Here is a 17809-nt window from a genome sequence, read left to right as displayed (position 1 = left end):
AGAAAATAGGTGCAGGAATAGGCCATTCGGCCCTTCGAGCCAGCACTGCCATTCAATATGATCATGGATGTTCATCTAAAATCAGTACCTCTTTCCTGTTTTTTCCCCATATCCCTTGATTTTGCTAGCCCCAAGAGCTAAATATAACTCTCTCTTGAAAACATCCAGTGAATTGGCCTGCACTGCCTTCTGTGGCAGCGAATTCCACAGATTCACAACACTCCGCGTGAAGAATGTTTGTCCTCATCTCAGTCCTAACTGGCCTACCCTTTATTCTTAAACTGTGACTCCTGGTTCTGAACTCCACCAACATCGGGAACATTTTTCCTGTAGTTACAGTGTGAAAATCTAGCAGGCAAGAGGATAGTGACACTATCTTCCACCATTTCTACCCAGTGCTTAGTACTTACTTCCAGCAGCCACTGGTTGTCCTCCAGGATACATCGAGCCGCAGCCTGATCCATGCTGGTCGCCTGGGCGAATTCGGCACAGAAACTCTCAAAGCAGCGGCGCAATGCTTCCAAAGCCTCCAATGGCCCGGGACTCTTGCACTGAGGCTGCTCACTGGCCGGAGATGCAGCGAGCGACTCGCCAGCCCGGCAAACACTCGCCAGCCAAGCAAACACTCGCCAGCCCGGCAAACACTCGCCAGTCCCGCCTCCACGTCCGCATCTGTCCCCGCCGCTGCTTCTGCTTTCACTTCCATCCCTCCCTCAGCCCCGGCTCTCCAACACCCGCGGCCCATGTAGTTGATATGAGTTTTGAAATTTTCATTGATCACAGAATTCCTCACGACAGAGTTTGGCGAAATGTGTGATTCTCACGCTCAAGGCGTGAGAGTTGGCAGCCCTGCAGTGAAATTGTTTTTGCATATATTTCAGCAAAACATTGCCATATATTTGTATAGACAAAAGCACATTCACGTTTTAAATCATGATTTTTTATAATATTAAATACATGCTTAAGAAAGGACAGGAACATAATATTCGGTATAGAAATATGCCAGTTGGTTTCTCAAGCTTGCCCTTCTATTAAATAAGATCATAGTTAACATGTTTCTTTCGCTATAGATGCTGCATGACCTACTAGTATTTGCAGAAGTTACTGTTTTCATTTGAATTTTTCAGCATATGCAGTATGTTTCTTTGGCTCATGAAGTAGACATTGTCCTTATTTTCAAATCTATGAAAGACTTCTTTAGTTTAGTTTAGAGATACTTTGTGGAAACAGGCCCGTTGACCCTCCTAATCCATGCCAACCATCAATCACCCGTATACAAGTCTTATGTTATCCCACTTTCACATGCTGCATACTAGGGGCAATTTACAGAAGGCAATTAACCTACAAATCCGCACATATTTGGAATGTAGGCGGAAGCCACAGCATCCGGAGAAAACCCATGCAGTCACAGGGAGAATGTACAAACTCTGCACAGACAGCACCCTTGGTGAGGATCGAATCAAAGTCTCTGGCGCTTTGAGGCAGCAGCTCTACTGCTGCACCACAATGCTACCCCATCTAAACTGATTTTTCTCTTATTTCTACAATTACTGCTTGTCCTGTTGAGTTCTAACATCAAACTTTCTCTGAGTACAGAGATTATGTGTTGTAATGATGGGTCATTGACTTAAAACATTATGTTTCTTTTCCTGTCTTCTATTGAAAGAAGAATTGAGTGCAAGAATGAAGATGAAATAGGGCACTGGTGAGACCTGGAAAATTGGGTACAAATCATGTCTCCCTACCAAAGGGAGGATATACATGTAATAGAGGATGCGGAAGATGGATTCAATAGATTAATTCCAGGGAGGGGGAAACTTTAGTGTGATGAGCCATTAAACAGAATTGGAAAAAAATACATAAAAAGTGTTGGAGTAACTCAGTGTGCCAGGCAGCATCTCTGAAATACATGGATAAGCAATGATTCGGGTTGAAATCCTTTTTCAGCCCTCCAGAGATGCTGCCTGATCCACTGAGTTACTCCTGCATTTGGTGTGTGTTTTTTTTCTCTCCCAAATCAGCATCTGCAGTTTCTGTTGTCTCCATTAAACTGAATGGGTCTATGCTCTCTTGAATTATTCAGAAGGATAGGAGATGATTTAATTGAAAGACATAACAATATTATGGAGGTTGACAGATTTGGTGATGCTATTTTTCCTGGGTGTTGTGTCAGAACAATGTGTCACGGACTCAGAATAGGGGTTGGCCATTCAGGCAGAAAGAAGACATTTCTTTACCCAGAGAATTGTTAATCTTTGGCATTCTCTACCTAAATAGTCAGTAAGTATATTCAAGGAAGAGATGTTTAGCTACAGAGATATGGATCTAGTTCTGGAAAGAAGCACAGGAGTAAAAGATCAGCTATGATGTTATTGAAAAGCAAAGCAGATATCAAAGTCTGGATGACCCTCTCCTGTTTTTATTTCTTACTAGACTAAGTGGGACCCGTTGGGTCCCAGCATCACACAAGAGGGCTGGTCCCCGACGCAATATTCCACCTCTCCACCAATTCCAATATTGGTGGCCAGTGGGGGGGGGGTGGTTTCTGGAGTGCTACTGTGGGTGTTGTGGGCTGAAGGGACTGGTTTCCAGTGGGCTAGTATGGACATTGTGGGCGGAATGGATTCTTGAGCTGGCGGCTCAGTCACGCAGGCCTGTTGTGCTGGCAGCTCACTCACTCACAGTTGGGCTGGCAGTTGACTCACGGCTATTCCTTGAAATTCCATTTCAAGCAGGGTACAAGGCCACCAAATTCAAGTGCAGTTTCTTACCACTTCAAGCAGGGTGCAAGGCCACCAAATTCAAGTGTAGTTTCATACCATTTCAAGCAGGGTGCAAGGCCACTAAAGACAGCGAGTCGTGACCTCTCCCTCCTCCATCTTGCAGCGGCTGTCACGCCCACACTTCTGGGTTTTATAGTCCCTCCCCCCTCCCACCAGAAGGGGCGTAGCCTTCATGGTGTGATTGACAGGAGAGAGAATCTCAACATATTTTAAACACTGATAACTTTTATTTTTCATTGATGGGAAAAAAGCCCCGGCACCTGATGAGCGGAAGGGGACTCTGAGTAAGATGGCCAAAAATCACAGCCGTACGTGGTAGCTTTTTTTCTAAAATCAATATACAGCGCAAACAGGAAGTGGTCAAGATTAGACCTTTCATTATATACAGAGGAAGGCAACTTTAATTAGGCAAGGCAACTTTAATTAGGTAAGGCAACTTTAATTAGGCAAGGCAACTTTAATTAGGCAAGGCAACATTAATTAGGCAACACAGCTTTAGCATTTCCAACCCAAAGGCAACACAGCTTTAGCATTTCCAAACCAAAGGCAACACAGCTTTAGCATTTCCAAACCAAAGGCAACACAGCTTTAGCATTTCCAAACCAAAAGCAACACAGCTTTAGCATTTCCAAATCAAAGGCAACACAGCTTTAGCATTTCCAAACCAAAGGCAACACAGCTTTAGCATTTCCAAACCAAAGGCAACACAGCTTTAGCATTTCCAAACCAAAGGCAACACAGCTTTAGCATTTCCAAACTATATTTTCAAACACCATTAAGGGCACTGACAGGTCAGTAAAACGACTCACAGTTTAGTAGACATGTGTTCAGTGTTATTCACAGCTCAGACTGAGAGATGTGACCCTCTCGCTCCCCCATCTTGCAGAGACTGACTGAGGCACTCAACATTTCCGGATTTTATAGTCTCTCCAGAAGGGGCGTGCCCTTCAGGAGAGAGACTCTCAACATTTGTAAACACTAATAACTCTTTTATTTTTCATTGATGGGAAAAATCTTCTTGTCCTGAGCAGAGGAGGGGGACTCTGAGTAAGATGGCCAAAAATCACGGCCGTAAGTGGCAGTGTTTTTTCTAAAATCAATGTACAGAACAACAGGAAGTGGTCAAGATCAGACTTTTAGTAATATAGAAGATAGATGTTTTTACCTTCTTGATATTCATGAAAAGTTATTGGTCTTCAAAATTAACTCTGTTCCTTTTTCCACAGATAAGTATTTTTAACATTTTTTTATTTCTTTAAGTTTGATATTGTCTTTAGCTCTTCTTATTTAATCATGCTACATAAGCGAATTTTGTTGTGTTCCACTTTGCCTGCACCATTACCATAAGGTAGAAATTAAAAATCGTCCCTATTGTGTCAATATACAATTTCCCCCAAACCACACTTCATCACAGATTAAGTGAAATACGAAGTGCTCGAGTAAATCAGTGGGTCAGGCAGCATGTGTGGCGCAAATGGATAGGCGATGTTTTGGGTCGGAACCCTTCTTCAGTCTGATTGTGTTAGAGGGAAGAAAGATAGAAAAGAAGAGTGGGCAGGCAAAGCTTGGCTAGATTTAGTTGGATACAGATGAGTAGGGGTTTGATAGGCAAATGGGTGGACTAAGAATAGAGATGAAAAGGAGACAAAAGGGTGTCAAATAAGGAGAGAAATATAGTCAGAGGGAGGGTTATAGGTGGAAGGGAACATAGAGGACGGGAAAGTGAGCTGGGATAATGAGGGAAATGTTTGCATACTCGGGTGGGGGAGGGGGACAGAGAAAGGAGTAAAAAAAGGACCGGGGATGTTCTTAAAGTTGGAGAATCATTCACCCTCTCCCTTTCCTACAACGCCTTGGGGACATTCCATGCAGAACACCGCCTGATTAATACATGGTCAAAGTGTTCATCTGCACAAAACGTTTCAATGCATTTTTACATGAAATATCATTGCATTGCCGCTGAGCATTTAACCAAAGTGGTTTAATCGAAAATACAATTAGCTTTATAGATAGCTAATTGTTATTGTGGACTACATGGACCATTTGGTGGGAACCATTTGGTGGGAGAGTCAATTCAATTGCCCAGTACTTCGTCAGGCCTGTTACCCAGGGAACATGAAACTTTATTGAATTGTTTAATAAATGATTTAAAAAAAAATGTTGAATCTATTTAAAAAAAATCTACTATTGCCTTTGTTGAGATATTACTATTTAACCAAAATCATGTATAAGCTTTCAGGTTTCAGGTGCATGATGTAATTTGAATACAGACTGGTCTGAAATATGTAGTTTGTGTAGCTGAGGAGCAGATTGACTTACCTGGTGTGGTTTTTCCTCCATTTAGCATTCATTTGAAGTAAGTAGCACCAAGTCATGGCTTATCCTTTAGTTTTTCGAGAATCAGTTTGCTTTAGCTGCCTGACTGTTATCTCTGAGGACCAGTATGTGCGCTCTAGCTTTACATCACATAATCTTGCCTAACATTTTAATGCAGTGCTTCACTAAGGAACTATTGCTTTGTTAAATGTGATCTTTAGATAAGATATCAAACTTAAAATTCAAATCGCTGCTGGTTCAAATGGATATTTCAACCTAAATGCAAAGATTGGTGTTCAGAAAAGTGGAAATGAAATGAACCGAAACTATCTAGTTCACCAGCTACGCGGACTAAATTGCATATATTCTGTATGACACTTGCAGCACATTATTTTTTCATATCTTCAGGTTGCAGTAGAGCCTACAAATAAATGGGATTGTGTGCAGAGGATAGAGGATGCCTTGAGTGATTACCAGTAAGTACATTTAATAAGAATTTGGATAACATTAGAACATGGTGGAGTTTAATGTTCCTAAATTATGCTAGAAATTTAAAACTTTGCCATTTGATCCTCTGCTGTTAACAGACTTCTAACAAAACCAAGGAATACTGAGTTAAAACAACTTTTCCTTATCTTTTGTAATATGTATTTTTTTGATACAGAGCCTCCTGATGTCAGCTTGTAATATTAATGCTACTTGTCATTGATTGGAAACCTTTTGATAATTTGGAAAATATTTTCTGCCATATTATTTTCCAAGACATGAATTATCCACAATATTAGATAGTTTAATCTATTTGTTCAATTTTTAATAAGAACAAAGCAGGAACTTCTGTTGCAGTTGTTGGTTAATAATCTTTCTGTTGGACTGAGCGGGAGCACTCTTTCCCCTCAGCGGAATTAGGTCGCTATCCTGAAACTTGAGAATAAAGATTTAAATCAGTCTGAAGTAGGGTCCCAAAATGAAAAATCACATATCCATTTTCTCCAGGGATGCTGCCTAACCAGCTGTGTTACTCCAGCAATTTACGTATTTTTTTTGTAAACCAGCATCTGCAGTTCCTTGTTTCTACTGAATAAAGATGTAGGCTGGTGGTACAGTGCAAAATTGTTAGAGATGTTGGCTTTCAGATAAAATGTTAAAATAAGAACCCCTCTGCTCATCCAGATGCAGTAAAAATATCGTCCCTTACTTATTTTGAAATGGGCAGAGACTTACCCCTAGAATTCTGACTAATATTTAGTCTTCAGTTATTGGCACCAAGGGAAGTTTATCTGATCATTATCACATTGTTTCATGTCGGAACAAATTACCTGATGAACTTCCCATGTTACAATGGTTTTTATACATCAAAAGTACCTAATTGGCTAAAAAAAACACATTTGAACTTCTTGAGGTTGTTAGACACAATGTGAAAAAATGTTTTGCTTGTTGAAGCATTGTTCATCTAAAAAAAGAAGGCAGTTATATAAATTTAATGAAGCATTGTCACAGACTCCAAGCTGTTTATGCAAATGTATCTTTTGCCGTCAAGGGAAATAAGCCATATTCCATTTTGTCAGGTTACAATGTACATGTGTGATGTGAAGATTGATATTGTCATGAATTATACCAATACATAAAAACAGACAGAAAACTACAGATGCTGAAATATTGAGCCAAAAACAAAAAAATGTTGGAGTAACTCAGTGGGTCGGGACAGTATCTCTGGAGTAGTGAAAAGTAGGCACAAGAAACTGCAGTAGGAAAGTTCCTGGAGAACACTGCACCAACGCAGTAGGGAAGCTCCTGATGAGAACTGCGCAACCATGCTGGAGTGGACCCTGCCAGGGCCCAACGCGAATAAGAACAAGCAAGGCAGCTGAGAACGAGGTCGGGCCAAACATGCACAGACAAGGACAGGCAAAGACCACTGAGAACAAAGAACAAAGATTGGTCCGTTGGCAGCCGAGAATGAAGACCCAACGGTCATGTGCAGCAGAAGCTTAGAAGCCACGAAGACTGGAGAGTCTAAGAGGGAGCTGCTGGTGGCGACGAACGCGAAGTGTAAGAGAGGGACCAGAGTATTATCTCTAGCACCTTCAAGGTCAGCTGCAGAAATGACCTTGCAGAAATGAGCTGCAGTTTCCTTTGTTTCTAGGCTTTGAAGCTTCTGAAATAGGCCATAATACAACGGGTCAATATGCCCATTACCAAACATCTGTAGAAGTTAAATTGACTTGAACACCATATCAAATCTCCTCAACCTTCTAAGGAAATAGAGGCATTGATGAGCTTTCTTTGAGATCGCCCCAGAAGGTACATCAATGTGTAGACAGCCTAAAAAGCTGGCATGGATGCGGTGGGCTGAAAAGCCAGTTTCTCTGCTGTACCACACTATGACCAAGGAGGAGAGCGCTGAGCTCTTTTAAATATCCTGCCCTCTGAATGATTTATTTGAAATGTGGAATATCGGTGAATTGTACAGCACATTCACCTGAGGTTGCGCCAAAACAAAATGAACACTAAACTTTTCATTCTATTTCAGTCTTGTGTTTTGTAATCTCACATTAATTGTACAAGGAGGTGCTAATTTCAATTAAGAACGAGTCAGTGTTTTAGCTGAAAGAGCACCTAAAACATTTCCTCTATTGAGGGCATGGTTACCACAACTGGTGTTCTAATCAAGGCAGAACACTCTGCAGTAATTTGCAGTAATTGATGATATGTTGGAGCATGGCTGCCACACAACGTTTATTGATATAATCTTATAATATACCTAATTCAACTTGATTTTGCTTCTTGAATCCAGGGACAAACATGGAAAACAGAAAAATAATTTTGAATGCCCTGTATAGATTTTATTTTTGCAAAGATTCACCATTCACCTGTTGCAGCTGTGTTTAAGTCTTTTTATGTCATTTTATGGACATTTGGGACCAGGATACCAAGAATAAAAACCATTGAGAATTTTCCTCAAGGGATGGGCCTATTTTCAGAAGAAGGTTTTGTGGAAATATGTAAAGTACATATATGTAATGATATATTACCTGCAGTGAGAAGGAAACGAGGCTGCAACTTTGTAATCGAAATAAAGTAATATTTAATACAGATCTTTTGTAATTTATTTACAGAGAACTCTGCTACATTAATACATGAATACATTTCTATGTCAGTCTCTCATTATATATTATACATTACAGCTGATATCACACAGGGGAGGAGGATTTCATATTGCCACGAAGACCATAATAAACAGGGCTCAAGCCTTTCCTAAATATGCTGTGAATGGGAAAGTTCCTTTTTGGGGATGAACCATCTCACATTGACACAACACATATGAGGCATGGCAGAAGTGGAGTGGTATGATGCAATCATGCATTGGTTATAATGCAGTAGTGGTAATGTTAAATTAAAAGAAGTAGTGAACACCCTAGATGGACTGATATGTGCTGTAGATTGGCCCGAGTTACCTCTTTTACTAAAAATCTGGAGTATCTCTGTAGATAAAAATCGGCTATGACAGAAAAGCATCACCTTGAAATGTTCCCTTATTATGATTGTGATTTTGTTAACAGTCTTTCAGTCTTATATCTGTCGTTTTTAACTAAGGTGAAGGGATATGGATCGAATGTGACTCTGGAAAGTTTTATGAATGCCCTTACACATCATTGGTTAAACTGCTTACTTCCTAGTACAGGTGGACTGAGCTCATATGTTTCTTGTCAGCTATTGGTCCTGAATATTGCACATGAAATCCTGGGACCAACATGGGACTTCATTCTTGCCATTCTTTTACATGTTTCTGGGAGATAGGCTGCTTGCTCATGTACACGCCTCTAAAATATTTTATAAAGCAGGTGTTATTCGGGATGTCAAGGGATATCTACTCCCCACCAAACAATTGGCTATTGGATTTGAAATTGTCCTAAAATTTCCAAATGGCATTGGGAATTCTCAAAAGGATTTTCAGTTATTTTCTGTACCATTTTCTTTACTAACGCCATATCATATTTAACTAACATACTTTGCGAAAAGATCCTCTGATTTCTGAATACTATAAAAAAAACTAACAATAAATAATGACTTTGGTAAAAAAACTATATGATAGCACCCATTCACCTTGACACTATGGGAATGCTAGAAGCTCTGAAACTGCTAATAGGTTCAATTTAATTTGGAATATGCATTAGGACAAATCGGATATAATCCTTGTGAATTCCTATCCTGAGCAAGATCATGTAAAGGGCCTGTCCCACGAGCATGCGACCTGCATGCGGCAAGCGCGACCAAACCAGAAGCGGGGGCCGCGCAGAGTTCGAGTGATCCCCGTACAGGGCCGGTCCCACCAGCATGCGCCTGCATGCGGCGAGCGCGACCAAACCGGAAGCGGGGACCGGACGGAGTTCGAGTGAGTGACGTGAAGTTCGAGCGAAGTCCGCGGGATGTTCGCTCGTGACGTACGGCGTCAAGACGCTGCGTACTGTGTCGAGACGCTGCGCACGCCCGTCGAGGCAGTGCGTACGGCGTCGAGGCGGCTGCGGGCCGGCAGGCCGTGGCCGTGCGGAATTTTTGAACACGGTCAGTTTTTCGGAGCCCCGCGCGATGTCGGGACCAGCTCCGCACAACTCCATAAGGCTCCGGCGATCAAAGTGGGACCGGCCCCGCGAGGCCGTATGGTACAAGCGACCACGTTAGGTCGCGCTTGCAGCATGGAGTTGCATACCCGTGGGACAGGCCCATAAGACTATAGTTTACATCACCATCAATTCAGGCATTGAAAGTTGACCAATCCAAAGAAGCGGGAACAAACTTGAATGGCAATTTCTGCCCAATAATATAAGTAAGCCACTTTAACTGAAAACCATACTGTTGTCTGAAGAAGGTTCCTGAGCTGAAATATTGCCTGTCCATTCCCTCCAAAGATGCTGCCTGACCTGCTGGGATCCTCTAGCATTTTGTGCTGTATTCAAGATTCCAGCAAATGCAGTTCCTTGTGTCACCAGACTAATGGGTTAAAGATTTAAAACCCATCATAAACCCATCACTGCAAGGTAGAAGCAGATACAAGAGGATCGGGCAAGTTCATTACTGTTCGTTGTTTAAAGAGTCAAAAGAAGGATGGTTTCTCTTCCTGGCTCTCCAAGAATATTGTTTGCCTTTGTATCTCTGGTAATATCTTTCCCCAGAATATGGTCTCAACCAGTAATCTTCACTTCCCTCACACTAATATTCCTGTATGTTCCTGGTGGCATGTTGAACATCCCCTGCTGATTTTTAACTCCAAACATAAATAATACTTATGATGTCATTCCAATCAATACAGGTAAGATAGGTATTTGAGTATATTAAAGAGGTGGTCCAGGAACTAAAATCTCCTTGGTTTCAAGCTCTGGGAGAATTGTGAGGATCTGGATAGATGGCAGGATCAGGATCTGGACAGATGACACCTGTTTCAGCTGTAAATTTGTAGCCCAGGTTAAAACCAGATCTTAGTGCAATAAATGTTCAATCTTTTATGTAGAATGCCTGTTCTTTGTTTTGAATCAAATCTTGCATTGTGTATTTTTTGGTTAAGGATCTGTATATCCAATGTCATATCAGAGAAGTTAAAATCTAAGAATTTTTAGTAGAATCGGTAAAACTATAGAGCTTCATGGTTTTAAATATCTGTGGATGAGACATTGTGGCCATTGTAGGAAACTTTGTAAGATGATATAGCTGCTCCCTGTACAAAAGCAAGGTGAATTATACCTTTAAAAAACTTTTGGTCAGATACATGGATAGGATATGAGCCAAATGCAGGCAAAGAGGATGAGCCCAATATGCCAACTTGGACCACATGGACAAGTGGGCTGAAGGGCCTGTTTCCGTGGTGTACATTTCTACAGTATGTCTCTAAGATTCTGAAAATATACATCAACCACAAATATATAATATTCAATCTCTTATTAACCCCATTTAGCAATGGAAAGAGTTTACAATGAAACTAGATTGGTAGCTTGGGTCCTTCTGCAGAAATCAAACAGTAGTTTTGTACATTTCAGTATTCATGTACCATTGAAAAAAAGCAGTGAATTTGGGCATTCAGGGTACTATTATGAGATTTTCGCACCTTCTTATAAATACTTTCAAAAATATATAAAGACAATGCAAATCGATAAACATATGTAATGTTAAAATCTTTTCAAAATATTTTTATTTATTAGTTTTTATTAAAAGTATTATTTATGTTTGGATTTTTAAGTAAAATAAGGGGAATTTGTATATATACAATGCCCAATAAATTTACTTGGGTATTATTTTGAACAGTTTATATTCTGACAAGTTTAAATGTTACTTCATCACAGGAAGGTAGCAATTTAATTGTGGCTTATGTGATTGTGGGTTTGGGCTGAAGGAAATTATTTGTGCAAGATAACTTTGGCTGATAACAAACATTTAATAGATATGTGGTCTATCATAAACTAACAACTTTGCTAAAACTCTGTATAAGAAGATTATCTGATGGAAAGATGATGTAAAAGGCAATACCTACAATGTAAGATTTCAAAACCCATGCAGATAAAATAATTGAATGAAAGCTTAAATTACAGAAAAAAGTATTTCTAGTTGTCTCGTGTAGATGGGTACATGGCGTATTTTTCCTACTTTACTGATGCTGCATATCGCAATACCTAAATTTCCTTCTCTCTCTCTTCCGAATTCCAAATGTGAATTTTTATATATTTGCACTTTCCTGTTTCATTGTTTAAATCTCAATAGATTTTAAGATCTCAGTATTATAGTTTTTTTACCTTCTTATGTTTGTGCTTCTTTCTGTAAACTGTCATCTGAAACATAACTAATGGATTTCTAACCATTGCTTCGACTTTCTTTCATTCTACATTCTGGGCGGTTTCCTGTGTTCTGCAAGCTTGAACTTTTCACCTATATTTATCAGGCATTCAAAATAACTTTGCAAACTGTTGTAAGATTAGGCGAGCTGATACTTGGTAAACTTGCCACAACCAGTGAGTATTGCAAACCAGCTGCAATCTATCATAAAATCATAAAATAAATATTGGGGTATATTGCAATTGTACACTTTTAAATTATAGATATTCAAACTAGCATATCAAATATTTGTATTTGTTGAGATATTAATATATTTTCTATGGTTACCACATACAAATGAAAAACTGTTTCTTTTGAACAGTTGACAATGACCACATGGAAAAGTTGAAACTCTCTAGTATGACATCCTGTGGCCTGGTCTAGCAATGTATCCAAACTATATTTCAAAACTATGCTAATTAACTAATTGTATTAGTATTAATAGGTCATAATAGGTCTAATTTTAATAGGTCCCCTGCACCTAGACCGCCAGGGAACCTATGCGAGGATCCTGTTTGTTGATTTTAGCTCTGCATTCCACACCATTGTGCCAGAGCTACTACACTCCAAACTTTCCGAGTTGACTGTGCCTGAACCCCTTTGTCAGTGGGTCACCAACTTCCTGACAGACAGGAAGCAGCATGTGAGGCTGGGAAAGCACATATCGGTCCCGCAAACACTCAGCCTAGGAGCACCGCAAGGCTGCGTACTCTCTCCTCTCCTCTACTCTCTCTACACCAACTACTGCACCTCCACAGACACCTCTGTCAAGCTTCTCAAGTTTGCGGATGACACAACCCTGATTGGACTGATCCAGGATGGGGAGGAATCTGCCTACAGACAGGAAGTGTCACAGCTGATGTCCTGGTGCCGTAGCAACAACCTAGAGCTCAATGCTCTTAAGACAGTGGAATTGATTGTAGACTTGAGGAGAGCTCCCCCTCCCCTCACCCCACTCATCATCAACAACACCATAGTTACATCTGGGGAGTCTTTTAAGTTCCTGGGAACCATCATCTCCAAGGACCTTAAGTGGGGGGCTACCATCGACTCCACAGTCAAAAAGGCACAACAGAGGATGTACTTTCTGCGGCAGCTGAGGAAGCACAATCTGCCACAGGCAATGATGGCCCAATTCTACACGGCCATCGTAGAGTCTGTTCTCACCTTCTCCATCATGGTCTGGTTTGGCTCAGCCACCAAGCACGACACCTGGAGGCTGCAGCGAATCGTTCGATCAGCAGAGAAGATTATTGGCTGCAACCTTCCCTCCATTGATGAACTGTACACTGCAAGGGCCAGAAAGCGAGCGGGCAAGATCATCTCTGACCCCTCTCACCCTGGCCACAAACTCTTTGAATCACTTCCCTCTGGAAGGCGACTCCGGACTGTCAAAGCTGCAACAGCCAGACATAAAAACAGTTTTTATCCACGAGTAGTTGCTCTACTCAACAGCCAAAAAGCTGTAGCCTCCCTTTGATCTGGTATTTTGTTGGTTCACATGCTTGATCAATGGTGTTTTATCATTAATGTTTTATTATTATTAATGTTTAGTGTTTTCTGAGTCATTCGTAACTGTCACTGTATGTCATGTTGTTACTTGTGGGCGGAGCACCAAGGCAAATTCCTTGTATGTGAATACTTGGCCAATAAACTTACTTACTTATTTATTAAGATCAAAGTAAAATCTAAAATTACCTAAGATCTGTACTAACCTATTAGAGTAACTTCTGCAATTTCAGCTGACTGCAATTCTGGCTTAGGGAATTTTTAACTTACGGGCAGCTCTCAGAATCCTTCTGTGACTTGGGAGTGTCTCTGCTAAAAAAGAACAATTCTGCTGCTCAGTGGAAAATGATCAGGAGTAATTTCCATGGCCCGGAGACTCTGTGGTCCATAACTAGCACCAAGGGTACAAGAGGAGAAAATTTGATTGTATTTCCAGTGAGGCCCACAAAGAGAAATAAGAAAACACTGATAAATAGCAGCCACCCTTTATGTTAGTTCATAGTACATTTAGAAATTATAAAAAACTGTATAATTTAAATAGTTAGAAGCAAACCCTAAAATCTAAACCATCCTTTACTTGATTTAATTATTTTTCTTGGTTACTTGATTTTTATTATATTATGATCTTTCACCAATAGTCACAATAATTTCACAATGCATTAACACTGGTGGAAATGAGAGTTTGTTACCATCAAAAGAGATTGGGATAATAACGTGGATCATTTAGGTAAAGCCAAATACAGTGCATTCAGAAAGTATTCAAACCCCATCATTTTTTTCACATTTTGTTACGTTACAGCCTTATTTTAAAATTGATTAAATTCTCTTTTTTTTAATCATCAATCTACACACAATACCCCAGAATGAAGAAGCGAAAACAGGTGTTTAGAAATTTGTGCAAAGTAATTAAAAATAAATAACTGAAATATCACATTTACATAAGTATTCAGACCCTTTGCTATGACACGCAAAATTGAGTTTAGGTTCATCCTGTTTCCATTGATTATCCTTGAGATGTCTCTGCAACTTGATTGGAGTCCACCAGTGGTAAATTAAATTGATTGGACATGATTTGGAAAGGCACACACCTGTCTATATAAGGTCCCACAGTTGACAGTGCATGACATAGCAAAAACCAAGCCATGAAGTTGAAGGAATTGTCTGTAGACTTCTGAGACATGATTGTTTTGAGACACAGATCTGGGGAAGGGTATAAAACAATTTCTGCAGCATTGCACGTCCCGAAGAGCACAGTGGCCTCTGTCATTCTAAAATGGAAGAACTTTGGAACCACCAGGACCCTTCATAGAGCTGGCCACCTGGCTAAACTGAGCAACTGGGGGAGATGGGCCTTGGTCAGGGAGGGGACCAAGAACCCAATGTTCCTTTGACAGAGCTCCAGAGTTCCTCTGTGGAGATGGGAGAAGGGCAACTATATCTGCAGCACTCCACCAATCAGGCCTTTATGGTAGTGTGGCCAGATGGAAGCCAATCCTCAGTAAAAGGCACATGACAGCCTGCTTGGAGTTTGCCAAAATGCACCGAAAGGACTTTCAGATCATCAGAAACAAGATGCTGTGGAGATGTTTTTCAGCAGCAGGGACTGGGAGACTAGTCAGGATCGATGGAAAGATGAACGGAACAATGTGCAGAGAGATCCATGATGAAAACCTGCTCCAGAGCGTTCTGGACCTCAGACTAGGGCGGAGGTTCATCTTCCAACAGGGCAATGACCCAAAGCACACAGCCAAGACAACACAGGAGTGGCTTCATGACAAGTCTGTGAATATCCTTGAGTGGCCTAGGCAGAGCCCGGACTTGAACCTGATCGAACATCTCTGACCTGAAAATAACTGTGCATCGACGCTCCCCATCCAACCTGACAGAGCTTGAGAGAAGAATGGGATAAATTACCCAAATACAGGTGTGCCAAGCTTGTAGCGTCATACCCAAGAAGACTTGAGGCTGTAAACGCTGCCAAAGGTGCCTCAACAAAGTACTGAGTAAAGGGTCTAAATCCTTATGTAAATGTGATATTTCAGTTATTTCTTTTTAACTACTTTGCAAAATTTCTAAACACCTGTTTTGCTTTTTTATTATGGGGTATTGTGTTTAGATTGATGGCGATAAAAAAAAAGAATTTCATCCATTTTAGAATAAGGCTGTAACGTAACAAAATGTGGAAAAAGTGAAGGGGTTTGAATACTTTCTGAATGTACCGTAAGGCCAATATGGGGAATGAAATAGAGGTGTATACTCATATGGTTAGTAGAAAAAAGGTGGGAGAAGCAACTTGTATGTTAAAAATAATTTTGAATTGGAACTTTAGCTCTGAATCATTTAACACTTCATCATAATTTAACTTTAAGAAACAAAAAGTCCGTACGACTAGAAAAACCTTTTGTATTTCGGTTTGTGGAGTAGGAGTGTGGAATAAATTGAACGGGGAATTGAAGCAATGCACAAACATGAATCATTTTAAAATGATATATAAAAAAATAATTCTCAAGGGGTACAGGGATGGAGGGGATGGTTGACAAGTGGGGGTTGATGTTTATCTATTGCTTTACTATTGTTTACTTATGTTTGGGTACTTCAGATATGAAGTTTGTGTGTACATAATAGTTGTATGTATATATATGTCTGTAGGTATTATGGGAAATTGCCTAGGGTAGTATTATTATTAGTAATTAATTGATTTTTAAATATGGTAGAAGTGTTGGGGAAAAGGGGTGAGATTTAATAAGTTATTCTTCTTCTCACTCCTTTTCGAGCTTGTACAGACACAGAGTTGGACATTGGAACTTTGATTTTGTTCTTCTCATTGCTTTGTAAATATTGATTGTAATGTCCAATTGTTTGATAATTTCGATTTTGTTAATATTAATGTCTTTAATGTCTTTACTTGTTCGGAATAAATAAATAAATAAATAAATAATTTGTGGCTATGTTGTTTCTAGATAATTTGGAGTTTGTTGGTTAGCTGCTAAAGCCTTAGATTCATTCTTACCAATGCCCAACTTGTAATTATCCCTCTTATAGGAACAGTGTTAAAGCACTAGTAATTAGAAGCCTGGAGCTAGAACTATAGTATGTTATTGACGGTTAATTAATAAACTTGTTTATGGAAAATGTTTGGTGCATTATCTTTAATTTTTAGGTTGTTAATTACTTTTTGCTTTGGAGTGTACACAGTTTGAGTTAATACATTTTGCTTCTAGTTAAGAAAAATATTTAAAAAATCATTTCCTGAATTGCCATTTGTGCCATTAATTAGCAAATTCAATAATTCAGGAAAGTTTTGGACCAAATTATGTACTCGTAGAATCTTTGAAGACAAATTGTTTAAAACTTTCATTCAATTTCTTGCATCTTTTCTCCTTTAATCCTTTTCAGATTATGCAATGCAAACATATCTCTTAATAGTGTACGGTTTAAGTTGCTTTATCAATATAGATTAGAAATTAACAAAAGATTAAATCTGCACTTAAGAGATGAGGACAAAATATTTGTAAGCAAACTGAACATCTAAATCTGCTGAATACGTTTGACTATCAAACCATTTTATATTATCCCTCTTACTGAGGACGAACACTCACAATGATCTGTTCTTGACAGTAACTTGTGCAGTTGGCCAATGGGTGCCCAACCTGTGCTTCGAGTAGCATAGGTACTTGACAATCCCTTTGAAATTTGTGGGCCACTCCAACCTTCAAGACTTGGTGGGCAGGAACCTTATTGGATTCCTAAGAATTAAATACTTTCCATGTTTTTTATATGATACTTGCGGATAAACTGTTTTTTTGCATTGACAATCCCATTGACAGTAGTGCCTTCAGCTGCTATCTGCAGCTGCCTATCTTATGCAATGGAGAGTTGCAGTGTTAGATCCTAGTTTCTGAATATTATTTAATGAAGTTCTCTGTGCTATTTGTCATTTGCAGAGAGGATGTGGATAGGACATGATATAAATATACAGCCCTTAAAGATGCATTCTGAGTAAATGTAAATGGATCTTATTTCTTAAAAGGAAATGATTGCAATGGGGATAAACGAAATATTGCAACCTTTTCTGGGGCTCAATGTTTTTGATACATTAGCAAAGGCACGAAGAACCGATAACTAAGAATTTAGGGACTGAAAATGCATTGAGCTGAGATAGAACAAAATGGTGGGAAGGCAGCACCATGGCATTGCTCTTGTACATACAATTGATGCTGTTGAAATGGAGAAATGAATGTAAGATATGCTTCCTAGTTTTGAACTTTGATGGTCTTTCACCAGGGAAATGCAGAATATCATGAATAGCAGAAAATGGCAGCTAAACATAACATCTACGCCAT

The sequence above is a fragment of the Amblyraja radiata genome, chromosome 12 (genome assembly GCF_010909765.2).
Source record: "Amblyraja radiata isolate CabotCenter1 chromosome 12, sAmbRad1.1.pri, whole genome shotgun sequence".
NCBI classification, from domain to species: Eukaryota; Metazoa; Chordata; class Chondrichthyes; order Rajiformes; family Rajidae; genus Amblyraja; species Amblyraja radiata.
This window is presented reverse-complemented; position numbering follows the sequence as displayed.